This window comes from Micromys minutus (assembly GCF_963924665.1).
Source record: "Micromys minutus genome assembly, chromosome: 20".
Classification (NCBI taxonomy): domain Eukaryota; kingdom Metazoa; phylum Chordata; class Mammalia; order Rodentia; family Muridae; genus Micromys; species Micromys minutus.
Genome location: NC_137955.1, coordinates 48,254,079 through 48,276,225, shown reverse-complemented (window position 1 = coordinate 48,276,225; position 22,147 = coordinate 48,254,079).

Below are 22,147 nucleotides of genomic sequence, written 5' to 3'. Positions count from 1 at the left end.
TGGCTTTGCTGTGGGACACATCAAAGTGTAACTCTTGTCCCTACTGCCTGACTTTGGTACTTTGACTGTCACCTCTATGTCCATCCTCTTGGGCACCCCCTTTCAACTTCCTGTTTCTTCCAACTGCTCTGTTCCTTTATCTTCCACTTACATCCCGAAGCCCTGCAGAGACAATGCCCATCTGTGCACAGGGCTCCCTATCCTGTACGCACAGCAGGGGCAGAACTGTTCCAGACGGATATCTCCTTACTGGTGTCTGATACTCAGGCTCAGAAAAACACCTGGAACTTCTCTGCTGAGGATGGCCAGCTTGGGCTTTGGGGCTAAGAACAACTTAAATTTCATTTAAAAGTTACCAGATCTCAGCTTTGACCTGTGGGGTGAGAGCTGGAAATGTTGGTTTCTGAATTTAAATGGTCATCCTTTTGTGCTTTAGACACATTGATCTGAGATCTTGTGGAAGATTTGACTAACTAGTGAAAGTGAGACTTGACTAAAATAGATAAACAGAAGTAAGACATACATGAAAGCAATGGCTTTTTTCTTATATAGGTTTTAAAGTTTTCAAACTAAACACGTACACACACACACACAGAGTAAGAGAGAAAGACAGAGACAGACACAGAGAGAGAAAGACAGACAGACAGAGAGAGAGAGAGAGAGAGAGAGAGAGAGGCCTGCATATGCACGCATGCACACACGCACATAATTTTCTTTTAAGAATTGTGCCTTAGTTCTTCAAGGCCTGCTTCCCTCCTCCTGTGGCCTGTCTGTCTCCCTCTGGTGTAGCCACTGACATGGGCACAGAGCTCCATTGTCTGTGCATACAGACCCCTTAATACTACTGTCAATCTGCTACAGGGACACTAATAGAGTGCCCGAGTGACCTTGGGCTGGGCCCTTCTCTGTGGAGGGAATTATTTTTGAAGAAAGGATGGGAAAGGAGTCAGGTACTGTACTGGCTGCTTTTGAGTGTTAACTTGACACAAGCTAGAGTTATCAGAGAGAAAGGGGCCTCCCTTGAGGAAATGCTTTCATAAAATCCAGCTGTAAGGCATTTTCTCAATTAGTGATCAAGGAGGGAGGGCCCAGCTCATTGTGGGTGGTGCCATCCTTTGACACTATGGTAGTCCTGGGTTCTATAAGAAAACAGGCTGAGCAAGCCAGCGGAAACAAGCCAGTAAGTAACATCCCTCCATGGCCTCTGCATCAGTTCCTACTTCCTGACCTGCTTGAGTTCCAGTCCTGACTTCCTTTGCTGATGAACAGCAATGTGGAAGTGTAAGCTGAATAAACCCTTTCCTCCCCAACTTACTTCTTGGTCATGATGTTTTGTGGAGGAGTAGAAACCCTGATTAAGACAGACTGGTACCAGCATAGTGGGACATTCCTGTGACAACCTAACCATGTTTGGGGGAGGACTGTGGAAGGACTTTGGAACTTTGAGCTAGAAGAGCCAGTGGGATGTTAAGACCTCTGTGGGGTGTTCTATAGGAGTTTGGAAGATAATGTTCAGAAAAGTACAAAAGGGGCCTGGCTTGTGAAATTTCAGAGGGAAGATTAAGACTCTTTACAGGGCCATTGCTATTTTGATTGTGAAGATGAAGAATCAGCTGTAATTAACAAGCTACCAGAACTACTAAAGCAAAACATTTACATTACTGGGACTATTGATGCTGGTCAGCTGGAGCTAAGGAATTAGTGGTGATTAAGAAGAGACCAGCATTACTGAGGTTAAAATCTTCTGGGAAGTGTTTCCTGAAAGCACAGAGAACCCATGCTCCAGAGGCAGCCACGGTTGTACCTGGTATTGGCAGCCAGACTCCGTAATGTGTAAGAGTCACCAAGGTGGTACTGGTTTTGAAACATGAAGGGGTAGCAGCTGATGCTTGGCACTGTGGCAGGCCATTGGTGAAGGTGCAGCCTCAGTGGCACTTGAAAGCCCAGTACTGAAGGGGTCAAACAGAGAAGTTGAGGCTTAGCACCATGAAAAGAGCCTATGAAAGGCTATTTGTGAAAGTGGAGTCCAGCTGCAGCAGAAGACAGCAGTGTTTTGGAGATGCCAGTGCCCTGAGATGACCAAGAACAGCAGTGTCAGTGGAGAACAAGCAGCTGGAACCCAGAAGACAAAGTGTGTGCTACAGATGGCAGAGCTGGAGAAGTGACCCAAGGAGCCCAGAAGTTGGTAAGTAGATCCCAGACACTGGGTGGTTAACATTTGATTTTTCCTTTGATTGTGACTGTTCTAATATTTTTCCCTCTTAAAGTAAGAAAGTATTTTTATGGAGCCCACAGTTAAGAGATTTTGAATTGTATAACGACTTTGAATTTCAAAAGAGATTGAAATTTTAATATGTAAGAATTTGTAAAGACAGCAGGACTCTCAGAGTTATTTAGATCTTGTGGATGAACAAGAAAATAAGGGTTGAGGCTTAATAGTGATGTGTTTGTATATCAAGGTGACAAGGGATCAGTTGTCCTGGCTGGTTTAGTGTCAACTTGACACAAGCTGGAGTTATCACAGAGAAAGGAACCTCAGTTGAGGAAATGCCTCCATGAGATCCAGCTGTAAGGCATTTTCTCAACTAGTGTTCAAGGAGGGAGGGCTCAGCCCATTGTGGGTGGTGCCATCCCTGGGCTGGTGGACCTGGGTTCTATAAGAAAGCAGGCTGAGCAAGCCAGGGGAAGCAAGCCAGTAAGTAACATCCCTCCATGGCCTCTGCATCAGCTTCTGCTTCCAGTTTGAGTTCCAGTCCTGACTTCCTTTGGTGATGAACAGCAATGTGGAAGTGTGAGCTGAATAAACCCTTTCCTTCCCAACTTGCTTCTTGGTCATGATGTTTGTGCAGGAATAGAAACCCTGACTAAGACAGGGGTGCTACTTAACTAGAAGAGCACTGTGTAATATCAGGCAGGATCCCCTTGGTGCTCAGTAGATGGTCTCATCACTCCATCAATTGACTCTGTGGTTCTCTGCATGGGATGGGTGTTGATCAGCTGTCAGTCTTGTCCAGACTCCTCCCTAAAGGACCACCTGTAAGTATTACTGTTAACTGAAAAGCCTTTGACATAAAAGGCAGGAGGAATTCTTTCTTTATTTTACACATTAGTGAAGTGTCCAATAACTCACCTCGCATAAGTGTGCAAATGCTTCCTCCAAGATGGCTTTCATATTTGCAGTGCTGTCTTTTGTCATCCAAACTCATCCAGGAGTGCCGTATTAAGGCAGTCTAGCCTTGACTCTAAGAGGGTTGGGGTCTGTGACTTGTTTACCAGTGCTCACCCTCAGCAGTGTTGTGCAGATGCTTGGCTTTCTATCTGAACGAGCACACTTTGTTTTTATCATGGGCTTGTCTGTATCTGGAACTGACTTTGGTGGCTTTTGTTAAGTTCAGTGATTAGTTAATCCCCACCCCACCCCTGCTCAGTGGGAGCCGCATTTGTGTCTTTGGTCTCCTAGCTTTTCTGCATCCAAGTCCGTTGTGGACTCTTTTCTAGCAGATGTATTTGCTCACTCACAGCCAATAGCTAACATACCTGCTTTTGATATGACTTTTACAGGGTGGGTTTTAATTTCTTAATTAAAAGGACAACTGTATCTTCATTAATCTTCTTTATAAATATCCCTTTGCTGTTGTTGGTATTTTATATAGAACATGATCCTCAAATTTCTACTCACTCTCCATGATCCTCACTTACTCCCCAAACACAAGCCAACTTCTGCTTCCCGACTTCTGCCTTGCAGCCTGCATCGCAGGATCTCTACCAAGGCAGCTGGTGATGCTGACTGTGATCCAGGCACTAGGGAAGGGACAGGCAGGAATGCTACCGTGTCCAGCAAAGCGTAGGTGGGTGACAGATTTCTGAAGGAGTGGCAGGAATGGAGAGGTCCTGTTGTTAGGACAGACATTCCAACAAGAGTGTTCTACCTTCCTCTGGATGCCATTGACCTTTTGCTGAGGGTGGGGTAGCAGCAGCAGAGTTGTGCTCAGAGGAAGGTCCCCTCTGGGGAGCCTGCAAGCCTCACAGGCATGGGGAGGTGGCCTTTGAAAGGTGATGGTGAAGTACATTTGCAGGCACTGGGTCAAAACTTGCAGAGCATGGCCCCATGGTTTATTCTTCCTACACAGATAGCAACTGTTGGGACAGGGTTCCATGTGACAACTATCACGACTAAGCTTTAGCCACAGCTACAGAGAAACCCCAGAGCACAGTAGCAAAGCACCGGTGACCTTCACAGGCTGAAAAATTCTATTGGCTGGTAAACAGAGCTCAGGGCTAGAGCCTATAGGGTTGGATGGCATGTGACACACACAAGGATGGGTTCTATTGATGGAGCTTGCAAACCAAGTACAGCGGCTTGTTTTATAAGGATGAGGGCCTAAACAATTGCCAGGATTTGGAGGAAATTCAGGTAGAGCTTGGCTCCTATTAGAATAGCAGGGACCCCTGGGTTGTTTGACTGTTTTCACTCCAGGGTCCCTCATGACTAAGCCTCATTAAGAAAACAGTCCCACGTGTTTAACAACCCTGGTTTCTCCAATGCTTACTCTACACTGCACTCCCTGCAATAAAATTCACAGTGTAAATAATTTTAAGGGATTAAATACAGCATCTAGAGCAGTTCCCATGTAGGGCTTCCAGCTAAGTGATCCCCACAATGTCCGTTTCCCTGTGCTGCATAAAATAGCCTATGATTTGTCACACGATGCGTCATGATGTAACTATGCACACTTTGTAGAACTAGTGACTCTGATGCTGAGGATTTTGACTGAAGTAACACTGAGTTTTGGATGAACCTGGGGAAGGTGCAGGTTTGTAGTAACTTCTTTCCTCACTGTTGGCTCTCAGCTTTCAGGTGGCCTCATTCAATTCAATGTATAGCCGTGCGTTTCTGTTTGTACTCTGTACTTGTAGATCCGACAGCTCGCCTGGACGTATGCCAGAAAACGTAAGCTCAACAAGAGTTTTAGAGCGAGTTGTATTCTCCTTACACACAACTATGGTTTGTTTTAATGAAGGTTTCGGCTCATCACCCTGATACCTCACACTGAGCTAAGTGGCTTGTCCACGTCTCCTTGGAAACTTCTTGTCACATGAGTGTCAGCACTCACCCAAACCCATATGTTTAATTCTTACCCATAATGATATCAGCTGTGGAGGCCTTTTGGCTGTGGTTAGGCCATGAGGTAATTCCCTGATGTTGGAATTACCTGTCTTGTAAGAGGATCCCCAAGAGTCTCTCCACATCTTCTACCATCAGCACTGGAGGATGACAACTCTCTACCTAACTGTAATTGATTCTTGGTAAGCATGTGATTACTTTTAGATAAACAGAATGCTTATTTTGGACAGTTTTGATCAAGATAGATTAGAAACCTCCTCTTCCAAAAGCAATCCAATTTCCCCATCGTTAGTATGCGCCAGCGATGGAAATCCTGTAGCAGGAGGGAGTACACCTTGCAGTGTTTGCTCCAAGTTTTAGCCTCCTTCGGGGTTGAGCCCTGTGCTCTCACACTGACCTCTCACAGTGTCCATGGATAGTGTGTTCTCTGTGCCATGGGCTCTTTCAATTTCACATTTGGAGCTCAGCCTGCTGAAGAGATTGGCATTTGTGTTAACCCCAACTGCTCTTCATTTTCTTCTTTGCATTTTAATTACATGCACTCTTTAAAAGATGCTGGTAAGTCTTTTTAAACAGTCTTGTGGCATACTATGGGAGAGGCAGTTATGTAAATTCACTGCATTTCCCTTCCCTATCAGCAAGATAGGGATGTCTACTTTTATAAAGTAATGCTCTTGAAAATGTTCCCTGCCCCCACTGCTGCCACAAAAAGTGTGTATCAACTCAAATAAAGAGGAAGGGGAGATGACACTCCCATCTCTTTCTGTATATATCCATGTGCACATAAAAACAAGGATAGGCACAGTGGAAATCCTACAAAGCAACACAGGCATCTGCCATGACCCTGGCCATAAAACACAGTCGTCATGGTTACTTTCTGGTGCTTTAACTCTGTACGTATCACAGCTTAGATGTTAACACATTTCCCTTACTTGTGTAAAAATGTGTGGATTCAAATTTGTTTTTTATAATAATAAATTTTACTTGCATTTTTGATTGACAAATTATAATCACATATACTGATGGGATGCAATATGATCTCTGTTTCTTTCTGTCAGTCTGTCTCTCTGTTGGGGGGGTATACAGGTAGAGGTCAGACAACAACTTGCAGTAGTCTGTTCTTTCACATGAGATGAAGGGGTTGAATCCACGACTTTAGGCTTGGCAACATTATTTTCTGGTCCCTTGATAGTGTGATATTTTGATGTTGCTGTGGTTATTCTTGGCTGGCTTAAGAGACTCCTTGTTCTAGCATGCCTGTAAAGGTTTCTGTGAGGAAGCAACCAGAAATGACTAACAGGGAAAGACTTGTCCTAGATGAAGGTGACACCACGATGCAGGGAAAGGACCTTGGTGGAGTAAAAGGAGAATACCCCAGAAGTACAGGCACTTTCTCTGTTTCCTGGCAACAGTGGAGCAGACACGGTGCTCTCCAGAACACAGACAGAAAGTCTACCATGTATGTCTTTCAGGGTACGTAAACCCGTGAGTTAATGTACTCTACCCACTTGCTCGTCCAGCATTGGCAGTAGACTTCCCAAAGTGCAGTGCCACAGGCACGGGGAGCACATGAGTGTCACAGACACAGAGCCAGACAGGAGAGTCTCCGTGTGGCAGGAGGTAGAAACAACCATTTCTCAGAAGGAGATAGTCTGTCCCTTCAGTTCTGAAATTGTGTTGACTTGTGCCCTGCTGAGCTATGAAGCTGGCCTCCAGAACTCTGCTCTTTTGTAATGGTTCTTGTGCCCTAGGTAACTTTTCTTGGAGATGAAGGAGGTCATTTGGAAGGAAGATTCAGGTAGGAAAAACACCTAAGTGATTTATGGCTGGAGGATGCCAGGAGTGCTGTCATACTAAGCTGGTTCCAAATCAGCCACCTGCAGGCAAAAGGGGCAATTGGTGGGTTGGCAAAAATGAATCATCACCCATGTAACTTACTTAAGTAATCAACCGTGTGTGGCATCCACATCTGTCTAACCTGTCATCTAACCTAAAATAATTTGATGAACTTCTGTGCACACAAGTGCAGGTGAGAGGTTCTCTGGGGTCTCCCTACTTTAAGTACCAATGACAGTGGTGGGCATTTCTTGGGAGAGCTGAGAACGCTAAAGGACCTTGACTGATGCAGCTTTCTCACAACATGATGTGCTAGTTTACACCCCTACATATAGAGCCAGGCGTTGTGGATTCCACCCTGGGAGAGTGAGCCAATGACATTCCTGGCTAGGAAATACCCATGGGGCTTTGCTTGAATTAGAATTTTATTATTTGGAGATGTTGACATTTTCATATGTCTCACATATACATTCTTTCTCTTTCTCTCTCTCATGCACAGTTATATTCTTTATAATGGTACTATTGTTGATGTAGTTGAATCATATATGGTGTGGAGTTCACTGGGATGTCTTTAGGAAGATGTCTTAGCCAGAGGCAGTGAAGTTAGTACAGTAGACATGGGGGAGCCAGAATATGCTTAGTTAAGTGGGATATTTTTCATCCCTGTGTTTCATTTGTGTGCTGGTATCAGGACTACATGTTCTGTTGACTTCTCCACATGCACATTCTCCATTCTCTACAGTCTTCTACACCATTGCCTCTACCCCCTCCTCATTCCTTTATCTTAGCTCCCCTACTCATCAGCATCATTAACATCATCATCATCATCATCATCTGATCTCACCCTGCTGCCATCAGAACTCCATCAGCTGTCACAGCCGATCCCTCTTCAGAAGAGTCCCCATACACTATGTTTGCCTTAGGCTGCCCTGAGCCATTGTATGCCTTTATTTTATTATTTTATTTTTCTGTTACTGTAACTTGTGAAGTGAAAAAGCTGGAGATAACAGTATTTGTGAAAATTCTTGAATTCTCCATTAACTCATATACGTGGGATGTATGGTCAAACCGTAATGCTGACTGAGGTGTAAGATGCACAGATTTAACATGTCTGATCTTCTGTGCTGAGAGTACATTCTGACAACTTATTTGTAAATAAATGCAACATCACAACTCAGCAAGCTCCTTGTTTGCACACACCCCAATGTTTGCACACACCTCGAGTCAGAAGCGACTCCCCACATGCTGAGAAACACTGCAACCCAATTTCTTCCTAACTCTGCTCAGAAGAACTGTGTGTCAGTGTAAGGAATGTCTGTCTCTTACCATTGCCCATTCTCACATTTCTAGAAGTTTCTCAAAGGCAACCCCTTCAATTCTTAATTTTCTCTGCTCATTTCACAGTAGTTTTTCTTCAAGAGTTTGTTATCCACACTCTCAACTCCCTTCTCTTCCACAGATCCCCACTTCCAGTTTTCAGCAGTTAAAACATCTCAGTGTTTAAGAGCCTGACCAAAGGGACTGAAATCAGAAACCGGCGGTGACATGCAGTCAGCCAATGGAGCTGTTTACTTTGAGCATGAAAGATTATGAATAGATTTTTGTTTTGCCTTTAAAGTTTTTACTTAATATGCTCAAAAGATTAACTTGATACTCAGTAAGAAAGACCCGTTGAAAGGGCCTTTTATTTGTTCTGCTTTCAGATAAAATCAGGCCAGTGCACACAAGTTCACTTCCAGCTTTGAAGACATCACAGTATTATTTCTATTAAAAAAAGAAGAAAGGAAAGAGAAGAAAAGAGAAAAGGATGAAGAAAAACCCAGCCAGAATTGTTAAGATAAGTCTGCAGCCTCATCAGAGAGATGATACAGCTCATTTGAAGATATTGTGGTTGTGTTCTTAGATAATGAGCAAGCACCATGTCTCCTAAGCAGCAGCTGCAGACTCCTGCATCTCTAGGGCCCTTAGTTGTCTTGTTAGGTTTGCTGGAGTCTCATTTTCATCTGGTCCAGGGCTGGGGAACTGGTGCTGTTTTATCTTTCTCACCTGACTTTAGAGACTCAATTCCTATAAAATATTTTCATTTTTCAATGTTGGCCTTTGGCTATATCACAAGAAAAATTTTATAACTATAATAGTATGTTGTTACTATGTGTCTATAAGATACATTGTGGCATTATCCTATTTGTATATAGCCAGAAAAATGTTTCTAAGCATGCCGATGAGGCCATTCCCTGTCCCTGTCAGTTTGAGTGGCTCCTTATTGTGTTTAAGAAGGTAGGAACAACACTGACCTGCCATTGGAATAGCTGCACAAAAATTTGAAAAGTATCTCCAGACACATTGCAGGAGAAGAAAACAAAAACACGGTAGAGAGAAGAGCAGAAAAAAATGAACCAGAAAACTCATTTTCAATAGTCACAGTCAACAAAAGAAAAGGATCCTTTCTGAAAAAAAAAAAAAAAGCCAAGAAGATGGATAAACTCACAGAAAAACAGGAGGAAAAGGTGAGCGGGAACAACCCAGGCGTCAGTGCTCACAGGCTACTCCTAGAGAATTTAAGAGTTAATTCAGGTCTGTAAAAAGGCTCAGTGTACTTGCCACAAAGCCTATGTGGGATCCACTCTGCCTTTGTTAGCTGTCAGCAGAGTCTGGTGGCTGGGCTGGGGGCCTTCAGGGATGTAGGGTTTTTCTCAGTCTCATGTGGACTTTATACCCGTTTGTCCACATAGCCACCTCATCTACATATTCTCACATTTCAGTTTCCTCGGAAGAACGCCAGTGATGCTGGATCAAGATCTACTCAGTGAAGTCTCCACCTCCCGAAGAGGCCACATTCATAGGTCTTAGGGATGAGGGTCTCAACATGTATTTTAGGAGACTCAAGCCAACGTGAAAAAGTAGCCGCATTTGATTTGGGTTGTGTTCTTTGACTCAGACCCACCCTTCCCCAGCAAAGCCAAGAACGTTCTGGAGAAAGTCTGTCAGAGTCCCCAGCCTCCTCAGTCCAGCAGCTGTCATTTCTGTACTGTTCCAGGGCATTCTTGTGAGATGTGCATTTCAAAGGACGGAAACTATTTAGAAATATTCTCAGGCATTCCAGATTTCTGTCCTTTCAGTGGCTATAGTCATCACTAACGTCATCTACTTCTGTGACACAGGAGTACACCAAGGCAGGTCAAAGATCAGAGGGCTCTACATAGGGAGAGTGGGAAGGAGTTGTAACTCAGAATTGCACCCATAAGGAGATATCCACTGTAGGGAGACATGTTGGGGACCATGTTGCGTTGAGGGGCATGTTTTTGTTGCCCAATGTAGACTGTTACATCTTCAGTGTATGGTTTTGTCTTACAAACATACCCAGGGGATCTGTGATTCTACCAAGCTCCTTGCAGTCCTGTGTCTTTGAGGAATGGTTTCCAGGCATTAGATTAGATTCTCTCTTGTCCTCTTACATTCATACTTTTTCCTCAGCTCTCCCCTCTGCAGCAGCAGCTCCCCTTAAACTAAAGTAATACAGATATGAAATTATTCTTTTAGTTCCTGGGGCATGACTCACAAATTTCTGCGATGTTTGTGACTTAAATGGCAAATGTCTATTTGTTCTTGATTCTGAGGCCAAAAATATGAATAGAAGGTGTCAATGAGTTCCCTCAATATTCTCTCTGGAAGCTGAAGGTATAGCTCAGGGGTAGACTACTAGGCCTACATGCCCAAGCCTTTTAGTATCTGTTACCCATTATACAAAAATAATAGTCAAAACAAACAAAAGCAACCCTGTCTCCCACAGCAAAACAACCAACTAAGCAAGGAAAATTCTCCCATATACAACAATAAAATAGAACAAACACATTCCATGGAGTTTACTAAGGCTCTTTGGAAGAGACCTCTTTGGCTTGTTCAGCCTCTGTGTGACTGTTGAAATGGCTGCGGGAGAAAAGTAAATGTGAGTGATTTCTGGTGTTTTGAGGGAGGGAGGAGCTTATGCAGATCAGGTAGTTTGATGGATATGTCTTTTGTTGGAAGCAGGTGGAACAGGGATAAAGTCTGACACAGAGACTCATACAAGGACATTTGCATACAACCCAGGCTCACTGCATATAATATAACCTCTACCACATGCAATATAACCTTTACTGCATACAATATAATCTCTACTGCATGCCTCTAATCTCTGCTACATACAATATAGCCTCTATTACATGCAATATAACCTCTACCACATGCAATCTAACCTTTACTTTATACAATCTAACCTCTACTTCAGGCATCCAACCTCTGATGCATACAAGATAACCTCTCCTGCATACTATACAGCCTCTAGTGCATGCCAATATTCTCTACTGCACAAATCTACCTTTATTGCATGCAGTCTAGCCCCTTCCAATGCATGCAACCCAACTTCTATGTATGGAATCAACCGCTTTTACATACACTCTATTGTGTCATGCATCTAACCTCTGCTGCATACAACATGAGCTCTGCTTGCTCTCTGTAGTCAGGCAAAGGAAATATCCATTTGGGGTATATTGTTTTGGTTTTTAGTTTTTCCTCTAATATACTAAATCCATTTTCTTAGTTTTTGTTTTTTTTATTAATCTCAGAACTCTGTGTCATACAGAAATACTAATGAAGCAATAAGAGAAAGTCAGCAATGGGTTTCCCAGTATTTTCTTCTCTAAAGTCATTGGCATAGAGGCATGGCTGATTCCTCACATGAGATTCCAGGAGCATCTTGCAAATATATTGGCTGGATAGAAAAACTGGCCTTTGAAGTTGTGGAGATCTGATGTCTGGACTGTCTGCATATATATATATATAAAGATGCTGCCTAATTTTGTTAATCAGCTTGGTTGGTCACAGGCTGCATTGTACATAAATCATGCACAGTCAGAGGAGGTGGAAAGAGTCCAACAAAACCCAAATATCGCCAGGAATCTACTGGTTGTTTACTGATGACAAAGATGATGAATGCTCTCAATATTTAAGGCAGGGTAAGAATAGGCATGACTGATGTAAAAGGAAGTTTTGTTCTGTGGGGGTGAGTCTTTGCAGTTACTATTAATGTATTTACTAGTGTGTGGTGTTGGGCTCATTTAACAGAATGAAGGCTGATAAACCTATGAGCTTTGTTATGTGTGATTATTCCTAGGCAGATGTGAATAAATGGTTACTACCCCCAGGGAGGAAGCTAATGACAAGTCAAAGTAAAGATGCCACTAATGTCCAATTTGGCTAAGAGTTTCCTGGGGTTATTTTAGGACTATGAATGAGTGATTCTTCCAGGAGCAGGAACAGTTCTAAACTAATGGCAGCATAGATGAAAAAATTCATGAACCCTCACAGGTCACATGAATGGTTTGCCTGGTCTCTGCTTCTTCCATGACGTTTGGCTGGTCTGACTGTCCCTCGGCACTACTTACTGCTTGTGTAAGCTTAGTGTGAGGGACTAATGCATCTATTCAACTTCAGGGACTTTTGAGGTTCTCATGTTGTTTGCTTCCCATGTCTTATGGATCATTCTTTTAGAACCTCTACATCCTTTTGCTTTTATGTACAAGATTTTTAAAAATTACAATATTTCATATACATTTTGATCATGCTTTTTTTCCCCTCAACTACTCCCAGATTCTTCTTCCCCTCTCTCAAAATAGCTCTCAACACCTCCCAAACTACCATAAATCAGAACAAAGAAAATTCCTTAATAAGGCATAAAGTCTTTTTGTATAAAAACAAAAACAAAAACACAAAAACAAAAAACAAAAAACAAAAAACCAATGGAAACTAAGTACTGTAGGAGCTTCCAGAACCTTCCAAGTCTTAAGGAGCTTCTCGCATGACCGCTGTTTTCACCTGCTATTAGCACGTTCTGAGTGTCATGGAGCCTCCTTCCAAGTCTTGAAAGAGTTTTAAGTTTGAGGAAGTTGATGCAACGCTGCCTCAATCCAACTCTACCTCAGGATTCTGGGCTCTGCAAATTCCGTGTTGGAGCCTCTCCTTCGTTCCCCATGAGAATCACGGGAAGTATCATAAGCTCCTCCCTCCTTTGACAGTGTTTCCTGTCTGTCCTTTTCATGGATTTGGAGGACAAGGCAGGACATGCCAGCTTCAGGTCTGCTCCTGAGAAGAGCCCTGTGGTGGGAGGCCAGGCTGCCCCTCTCAGCCTCTACAGGGCTTCACTCAGAGTCTCGCATTCAGCTCCGCCACAGCCTCCATCTACTCTGTCATACTGACTGGCCGCTTCCATACCTAAGGTCTGCTGGGAAATATTCTGAAGGTTACTACCCACAAATGCAAAGGAAATAATGAACAGAGGACTGCTTCCAGTCAGCTCATAACGATTTTGTGAAGTTTCCTAATTATGGGTTTTTTTTAAATTGAAAAAATATGTCTTGATGCATATCTCCAGGAGCATGTGCACAAGGAATCACATGGTTTGAAATTTTCCAGGCTGAAGATTTTTATAAGTTTTCAAGAAAAAGCATTTCTTTCCTTAATTCTCCTTAGATAATTATAAGATTTGTTAAGACAATCAGACGATCAATTCATATATAGCACATATGATGGATCGTTTCTTCATGTATTGATGAATAATTGTTACCAATTTACTCTAAATCAGCAGGGGTTCACATTCATAGAAGCTACGCTCAGGCATTCGCTCACTAATAAAGTGACGATTCTAACACAGGAGGGTTAGCAGAGGAGAAATAACAAAGACAGCAGTCAGGAGCCCCCTCCTCATGGGCTTCAAGAATAAAGAATATGCACAAACCCATACTTCAAAAAATTGCAGTATTACGCAACTGCTATTTTTGTCCTTTTTGGACAGCAGAGAATTCACTTCCAACAGATTTTCTCACTAAGTGGCTAAAATGACTTTCTTTTTAACTGTCTTGACCTAGTTGGGCTTAGATGCTTTCTTCCAGAAAAGAAAAGAAAAAGAAGTAAAACAGAAAATAGCCACCAAAGCCCCAGGAAAAAATTGGACACAGAAGCATCCCACAGTGAACTGAGCTTTGTCTTGCTGCCTGGGAGTCACAGCCCTCTACATTACTTCAATTATGGCTACATCAGAAAACCTGTTATTTGAGCTACTGAAATAATAATTATTCCATTAAATCATTGTTATTTAGTTATCATTCGAATGACTTTTATGATTACTTCCAATTTTTAAAAATGGAATTATTTCCCCAAAGAAGGACATACTCAGTGCATAATGATAGGACTGTGTGTCCAAATGAGATGGAGGTACCATCTGGGCTTTATCTCTGTCTCTGTTTTAATGCTAGTATTGTGTATCCGGCAATAGTCTGCCCCAGAGTGGGCATTCATCAAATGTAAGGTGTGTGTGTGTGTGTGTGTGTGTGTGTGTATATCTGTGTATATATGTGTGTCTGTGTCTGTATGTGTTTGTATGTGTTTATGTATGTGAGTGTGTATATGTGTGTCTCTTTGTGTATGTGTTTGTATGTATGTATGTATGTATGTGTGTAAGATACAAAACATGGCCTCAGAAATGGGCACACAGTAACAGTTCTCTTGTTTGGTAAGTGTCATCAGTGGACTTCCGAGGAACAGCCTAGGACTAACGGAGGATAGTCACTACCAGGTCCGAGTTCGGCTTCATGGGCAATTATGGGTTCAGGATGATTCTGCTGCCTTCGTTATGAGATAGAAAACACTCCACCCCTGCAATATGCCCACAGGGCCGTTGCTATTGTAGCAGGTTTAATACAATGGCCACACAAGAGTGAGTAGAGCAAAGCCTCCCAACACACAATGGAGCAGTGGAGAGCAAGAAGCACCCCTCCTCCATGATGGAGCTACATGGTGTTCCACTGAACAATCTGCCTAAACAGCTATGTATTAGTGGGCATCGGATGGCTTTTCAAAAATCCCTTTCCCATTGTGGACAATTAGAAACTCAGTACATTTTCCTTAAAAAAATTCAAGGGTCAAAATATATGTGCCTAAGAGAGAGTGTACTTTAGCTCAAGATTTTGCATTCCTTGACCCCTTAAGGAACCCACAGAAGGAACCCACAGAAGGAAAGAATGACAGAGGAGGAAGAGGTGGAGGAAAATGATGGTTACCTCATGGTGGAGAGGATGCACAGTCAGGAAGGAGCCAAGGTTCCATTTCAGTCCTCAAAATTATCCTCACAGTGGCCCACTTTCCTGAGCCACTAAAAACGTTTTCAGAACACCTCACATGTCATAATGAGCTGGGGACCAGGCACAGCATGTGAAGTAGAAGGAACATTTCATATTTACACCATACTCTTGCTTTCCAAAGACATTGTAGCAAGGGCGTTTTCCACAGTAACTTGAATTATTTCTTGGGTTGGAGGGATGGTTCAGAAGGTAACATTACAACTTACAACTACCTGTAGCTCCAGCCCCACACATATGACACACACATATAAACAAAACAGAATTTTTCATACTTTAGAATATTTTTTATTAATTTTTTTTGAAAACTTCACACAAATTTGAGTATTTTCATACTCCCTCTCCATTTTCAGTGTGTTCACTCTTCCCAGATCCTCCCCTTCTTTCCTACCCACTAAAAATTAGTATCATCATTAGAACAACCACAAACAAACAAACAAAAGACCACGAAATCCTATTGGTACTGCTCATGTAGTCTTGGTTGTGTGGTTATCCACCAGAGCATGGTTGACTACTTGTCTTAGTTTGGGTTTTACTGCTGTGAAGTAACACCATGACCAAAGCTACTCATAAAGGATAGCATTTCACTGGAGCTGGCTTACAGGTTCAGAGGTCCGGCCCATTATTATCAAGGTGGTAGCCTGGCATCTTCCAGGCAGATGTAGGGCTAGAGAAGCTGAGAGTTGTACATTTTCGCCCATAGGCAGACAGGAGAATACTGGCTTCCAGGCAGCTAGGATGAAGATCTTAAAGCCCATGACCACAGTGACCCACCAACTCCAACAAGGCCACACTTCCAAAGAGTGCCCCTCCCTGGTCCAAGCACATTCAAATCACCACAACACCAATAAAGAAAGCTGGTTTCTTCTCTCCCAGCAGCTATTAGTTGCCAACGTCTCCTTATCTGAGGATGGGACTTGCACCTACCCTTCCCATCTCACTGGCATTTTGTCTGACATTTTGTCAGGTCTTATGCATGAGGTCACAACCACCACAAGTTATTGTGTTACCCTTTCCTGTTGTGTCTGAGGACAGTTTCCCTGTAGTCATCTACCGCCTTTGGTTTGTACATTCTTTCTGTCCTCTCTTCCATTGTGGACTCCAAGCTCTGGGAGGAGGGGTACACTATTGATGACCCATTTAGTGTAGAACAGTCCAGGGTCTCATTTGGTGTACTTGGAACCGCTGTATATCTCTATGCTAATTGCCATCTACTGCCAAAAGAATCTTCTCAGAGGATAACTGAGAGACGAACTTGTCTGTGGGTATAAGGACAAGTCATTAAGAGTTTTGGTACCATGTTCATTTAGCAGAGTGACCATAGTAGGTACTTTCTTTTCCCTAAGGACTATGTCTCATCTAGTTCAATGTTTTTAACCCTGGTAATGGTGACAAGTATAGAATTTATCTTGTGAAGCAGGTCTTAAACTCAAAGTGGCTGGTTACTCCTAAGACACATTTCATTGAGCTTATTGCGACTTATAAGACAATAAAGTTTTAGTGACATTATTGAAAATGATTTCACTTAGTTTTTATTGTATCGTGAAAATAAATGACACTGAGTGTCATTGTATACATTTACAGTTTTTTTTTTTTTTTGTATACTTGCCCATCTTTCTACTGGGTTGCTTCAATTTTTACTTGGTTACAAATTCTTCATGTTTTAATGATACTTACCTTTTGTTTATGTTACATTTTAGGTGTCTTCCCACTTTGTCATTGTGTGCTTAAAACTAGGCAATAACTGTGCTTGTCAAATCTTTGCCCTTCTTTAGTCACTGAGACAGGGCAGGAAGCAATGAAGCTTTGGTGGGTTGGCTGTCTGACAAAGAGAGAAGTAGAGAGTAGAATTGTTACAAAGGGCTGGGAGAACTGGGGGAGGGGTGGGATGTCATATAAAGGACTTACAGGCACAGTTTTCTGAAGTAACCATTTTAAGCAAAGGGAGAGCAGATACTTGCTGTCAGGCAGATCATGTTCACCTACATCATCCATTTTCTTCAGGTTACAATTGGATTCTCCTTGTTCACTCCATAGACTTTACTCATTCCCCATAAACTCAGCTGGTCTGAGGCAACACAGCATGACAGGGTTTCCCAGTCAAAAGTCAAAGGGTTTCTAGGTCTTTGTTTTGTTAATTAATTTGAATCTTGCTGTTCGTGTGCCAAATGGAGTGAGCATCAACCGAAGCAAGTCTCTTCTGTCTCTCATATTTCCTTTCTTTTGGACTGTTTTAAAAAATAGCAGTGTCCATTAATGATAAACCACCTTATCAGATACCTCTTCACTTTCATGTAAATATCTGCATAAATGGTAAGCATATTTTCTTTAATGTTAACTTCTTATTCAACAGGAGAAAAAGATGAACAAGAGTGACATCATTTTAGACAAATTACCCAAATAAAGAGAATTTAAAGTAATACGACTAGAGATGAAAGGAAGACATTACAAGATAGTTCACAGAATCGGGAAACACATTTAATATATATATAATAGTATATGAAAATATATGTGATGATATAGCATATAACAATATATATGTGGCAAAATATTAAAAATTCCAGCAGAGGGTTTGCTCCTGCCTTTGACATTTACGTTTCCAGATGAAACACACATGCAGCCTTTCTATTTAATATGCCTCAGGCACCACCATAGCTACTACCATTCAAGCTGTTAGAATCTACCTCCCATCTATAACCCGAGTTATTACTTACTGTTTTATCTGGGCTGCTCTTAGCTCCAACCTGGCAGCCCTCTGGGCCACGTTCTCTTGGTCTCTAGCCCATGGCTGCTCTCCCTCTCCTGCAAGTTCTTCCTCTACCCATGGCAGCTTCCTTTGCTTCTTTTCATGGTCTCAAGCCCAGGAAATCTAAACTCCACCTATATCTGCTCAGCCCAGCTATTGACTGTGGGCATATTTTTTCACTAATCAGAATTAAAACATGGAGGCAGGGTCCCAGAGGCTACATGTAGCTCCCAGATCTGGAGGGCAGCATTTAGCATTACAAAAACAGTAAAAGGCAAAAAACAACACACACACAACAATAATGTATAACAATATATAACAATGTATAAGACACATTTAAAAAAGAATATATAGTGTATGTATATGTGTGTATGAACACACGTGTGTGCATGTGTGTGTGTGTGGATGCACTTGGATGTGCATGTGTGTATGTGTGTTTCTATGTATGTGTTCATATCTGTTTGTAAAATTACAAAGTAGTGTGAGTACATCTGGGTGTACTGCTTCACCAAGGTAAATGCTAAATGTTTATTTTATTTACACAACATCCATGTTTGCTGTGGGGCATAGTCATACATACACATATTTTTAAGTGAAATAAAAAAACTAAGCATAAAATTACAGCTTATGCAAGACATTTCTCCTTTAAGCAATATAGTTAAGCACAGGCTAATGAGAATCCCAACAGCAACTGAACACCAAGACCTCACGCTCCAAACATGGCTCCTTTATCAGGAAAGAGAGCTCGAGTGAAGGTGAGTTACACACACAGAACAACGTGTGCACACGTGAAAACCTGGCATAAAACTCTTAGGTTTTCTCTAAGAGGCACTTACTATGATTTTAATTGACATCTGGTTTTTGATGCCAGGACCCAGGGCTGGTGTTTCACACAGTCACCTGACAATGGCATCTCTAAGGAAGGCTCACTGATGTAGGGAGTAGAGGAAGGGTGGGGTCTTTGGCCAAAAGGCCACTGTCCTATATACTCTGTCAGGTCTCATGGGGCTGTGACTGTGACTCTTTCCTTCCCTCGTATGGATGTGAGGAAGCTGTCATCACCATTACACTAACCTCTACCCCTTGCTTTGACTTAAAAAGGAAATCGGGTAGGGCATCAAGCTAACTTAGCGGACGTTTACCTCTTTCCTAAGATTAGATAATTGGAAACTTTGCAAAGCTTGGCAGGGTGGAGTTTCAAAGGTGAACTTTGGGATGAGACCCAGAAATTGGCTCATTCCCACTGAATCCAAGGACTTCTGGTAATAAAGGGGGTGTGTATACATGATGTGCAGGACCCTGGCTATGCAAGGAGGCATCATCCACAGCAGGAAAAGCCCTGTCTCAGGCACTGGGATCTAGATCGTTCACCCTGGCAGGGTGTGATGAATGCCAGCCAACTAGCATGGCCAGAATCACTGTGCACAGTGCTATGTGTAAGGTTTACATGAGATGGGACTGGGTGTCCAGACTCTAGATACTCAAAGCTTAGAGAAAAACCCAGCTTCTCCAACTGTTGATCATGTATCCCTCTTTTAGTTAAATAAAGAAAAAAATTTCATTTCTCTGTAAATTCTTTTTGGGAGATTTCTGCTTGTTATCTTGACCAGCAATGGCCTAAGAAGGAATATATCCTGAAGCTACATTGCTCTCACTCTGAGCCCCTTGGAGTTAGCAACCCCATACCACATCATCCTTCAATCTATACCGTCCTCTGCCCCATTCCATCCTCCACACAAAATCACTTCTATCTCTATCAGTAAGGACCAAAAGAATAAAAGGGACAGAGGCAAAGAGACAGTTTCTCTATCTTTCTGAGTATTAAATTGGAAGATAGATGTTAAGCTTACAGTGGAAAGCACTCGTACAATGTGAAAATCAGAACCCAGCAGGCTTTCTAAGAAACTTCCAATCAATGAGAGCCGACCCCACCTGCCATGTCTGTTTCCATAGGCTGGCCATCTGTTGGATTTCAAATCGTTTAAACAGACGCAAAAGCATGATCACATCTCAGAGCCAGAAACAGCCTCCCAGCTGCCACAGGAGCTCATCTATCTGCTGTGCGTTTGCTTCTGTGCGCTCACACACGTGCTCCTCTCCCTCTCCTGGACAATGCTCCTTAGATGTCCCTATCTTAAAAAGCTTTTGGAGCCCAAGTTTATATCTTTGTGAAGGAAAAAAGATTCTTTCTAAAACACTTATCTATTTACATTCCAAAGGTTGCCCCCTCCTGGTCCCTCTGCCAGAATTCTTCACCCCCTCCTCTTTGCCTCTGAGAGGGTGTTCTTTGACCCATCACCCACCCATCACCGCCTCACCCCATCTCCACACCCCCTTTCCCTGGGGCATCAAGTTTCTACAGGATTAGGCACACATCCTCTCCCACTGAGGCAGGACAAGACAGTCTCAAGCTACACATGTGCCAGGGCCTTAGATGCTCTTTGGTGGAGGCTTAGCCTCTGGGAGTTCCCAGTGGTTCAGGTAGTTGATACTGTTGGTTTTCCTATGGGTTGCCATCCCCTTTGGTTTTTTTTCAATCCTTTCCCTAATGCTTACATAGGGGTCCCTGACCTCAGGCCAACAACTGGCTATAATTATCTTTATCTGTCTCAGCCAGGTGCTTGTAAAGAGGACAGACATGTAGGTTCCTGTCTGTAAGCACAACACGGCATCAGTAATAGTATCAGGGTTTGGTGTCCTGCCCATGGGATGGATCCCAAGTTGGGCCAGTCCCTGGACTGCCTTTCCTTCAGTCTCTGCTCCATTTTTGTCAGAATTGTTCCTGTTTAAAAGACATATGGGGATAAAATAGACCCTTAATGACTGACTACCAAAACATCCTCTTACAGAAGTGGTTAAGTTTCCCAAGAAAGTTGAATAAATAATGGGTGATTGTCATGACACAGTCACCATGACACTGATGGCTACCTGGTGACTCATGGATGGGAACTGGTCCTGAGCACAGTTCCATGAGGCAGGCATGTGTACCTAGGAGTAGAGTGTCTTTACACGGATTACTTGATGCTTACACAGAGGCAGAAACAGTCTCTTTCCAGAGGAGAATGCAGTGGAAATCTCTTTAATGAAGGTGTCAAAGTCAGTGTCCCTATCCCAAATTCTGAATGCAGATGTGATTGGGAAAGAGGCGGAGCAAAGGCTGGAGAAACACCAGTTCTCTGCTCTTCTCAGTGTAAGAACCAGTCAGGAGACAGTCAGTCTCAGATTCCACCCATGTCATGTCCAGTGAGGCTCCTCTCACATGTGTCTTTCCCTGGGTGCTCACACACATCTTCTGTTATGTGCAAACTCAGTATCACACTTGCTGCTGGGGTAGATTAAAGAGGAAGATTGAAAGAAGTCCTTGGCTATTGCTCTAAGGTCATCTCACCTCACAGGGGCAACTGAAGAGAGAGTAAGACATGGATTTAAAAAGTGTGGAGTATTTAGGAGCAAACAGCAGGAGGCTTGGAGTGAGAAGACAGATGCTTTCAGCCACGGGCTCTGTGCTGCTGTTTCATTTGTTTCTGATAGGAGATTCTACATGGCCCAGATAGATTCTGAAAGGCTGTTATTATCTGCTTTAATTACTGTGGCATCTGCATAGAAGGGTCCTGTGTTCTCTCTCTCTCTCTCTCTCTCTCTCTCTCTCTCTCTCTCTCTCTCTCTCTGTGTGTGTGTGTGTGTGTGTGTGTGCGTGTGTGTGTGTGTGTGTGTGTGTGTGTGTGTGTATGAGAGATGGACAAAATACATACATATATACAGAGACAAACACAGACACAGAGACACAGAAACATACAGACCAAGGCACACACACACAGAGAAAAAGAGAATAATACACACATATATACATACATGCACAGACACAAAGACAAAGACTGATAGGCTGACAGATATGCACAGAGATAGAGTGCATACACATATACACAAAATACATACATCATGCATACATGCATGCATACACACAGACACACACACAGACACACACACACAGACACACACACAGACACACACACACAGACACACACAGAGAGGGTGAGAAAAGAGAGCCAGAGTGTATGTGTATGTACAGATACTGAGGCATGTGTATAAATGCACATAGAGGCCATGGGTTTCTTCTACTTTGTTTTCTGAGTCAGGGTCCTTCAGCTCTTCCACTAGGCTGGCTGAGTGAGCACTGGGGATGTTTCCAGAGCTGAGGTTATAGGTGCATGCCATCACACCTGGATTTTTGCAAGGGTATTAGAGATCCAGACTCAGATCCTCATTAGT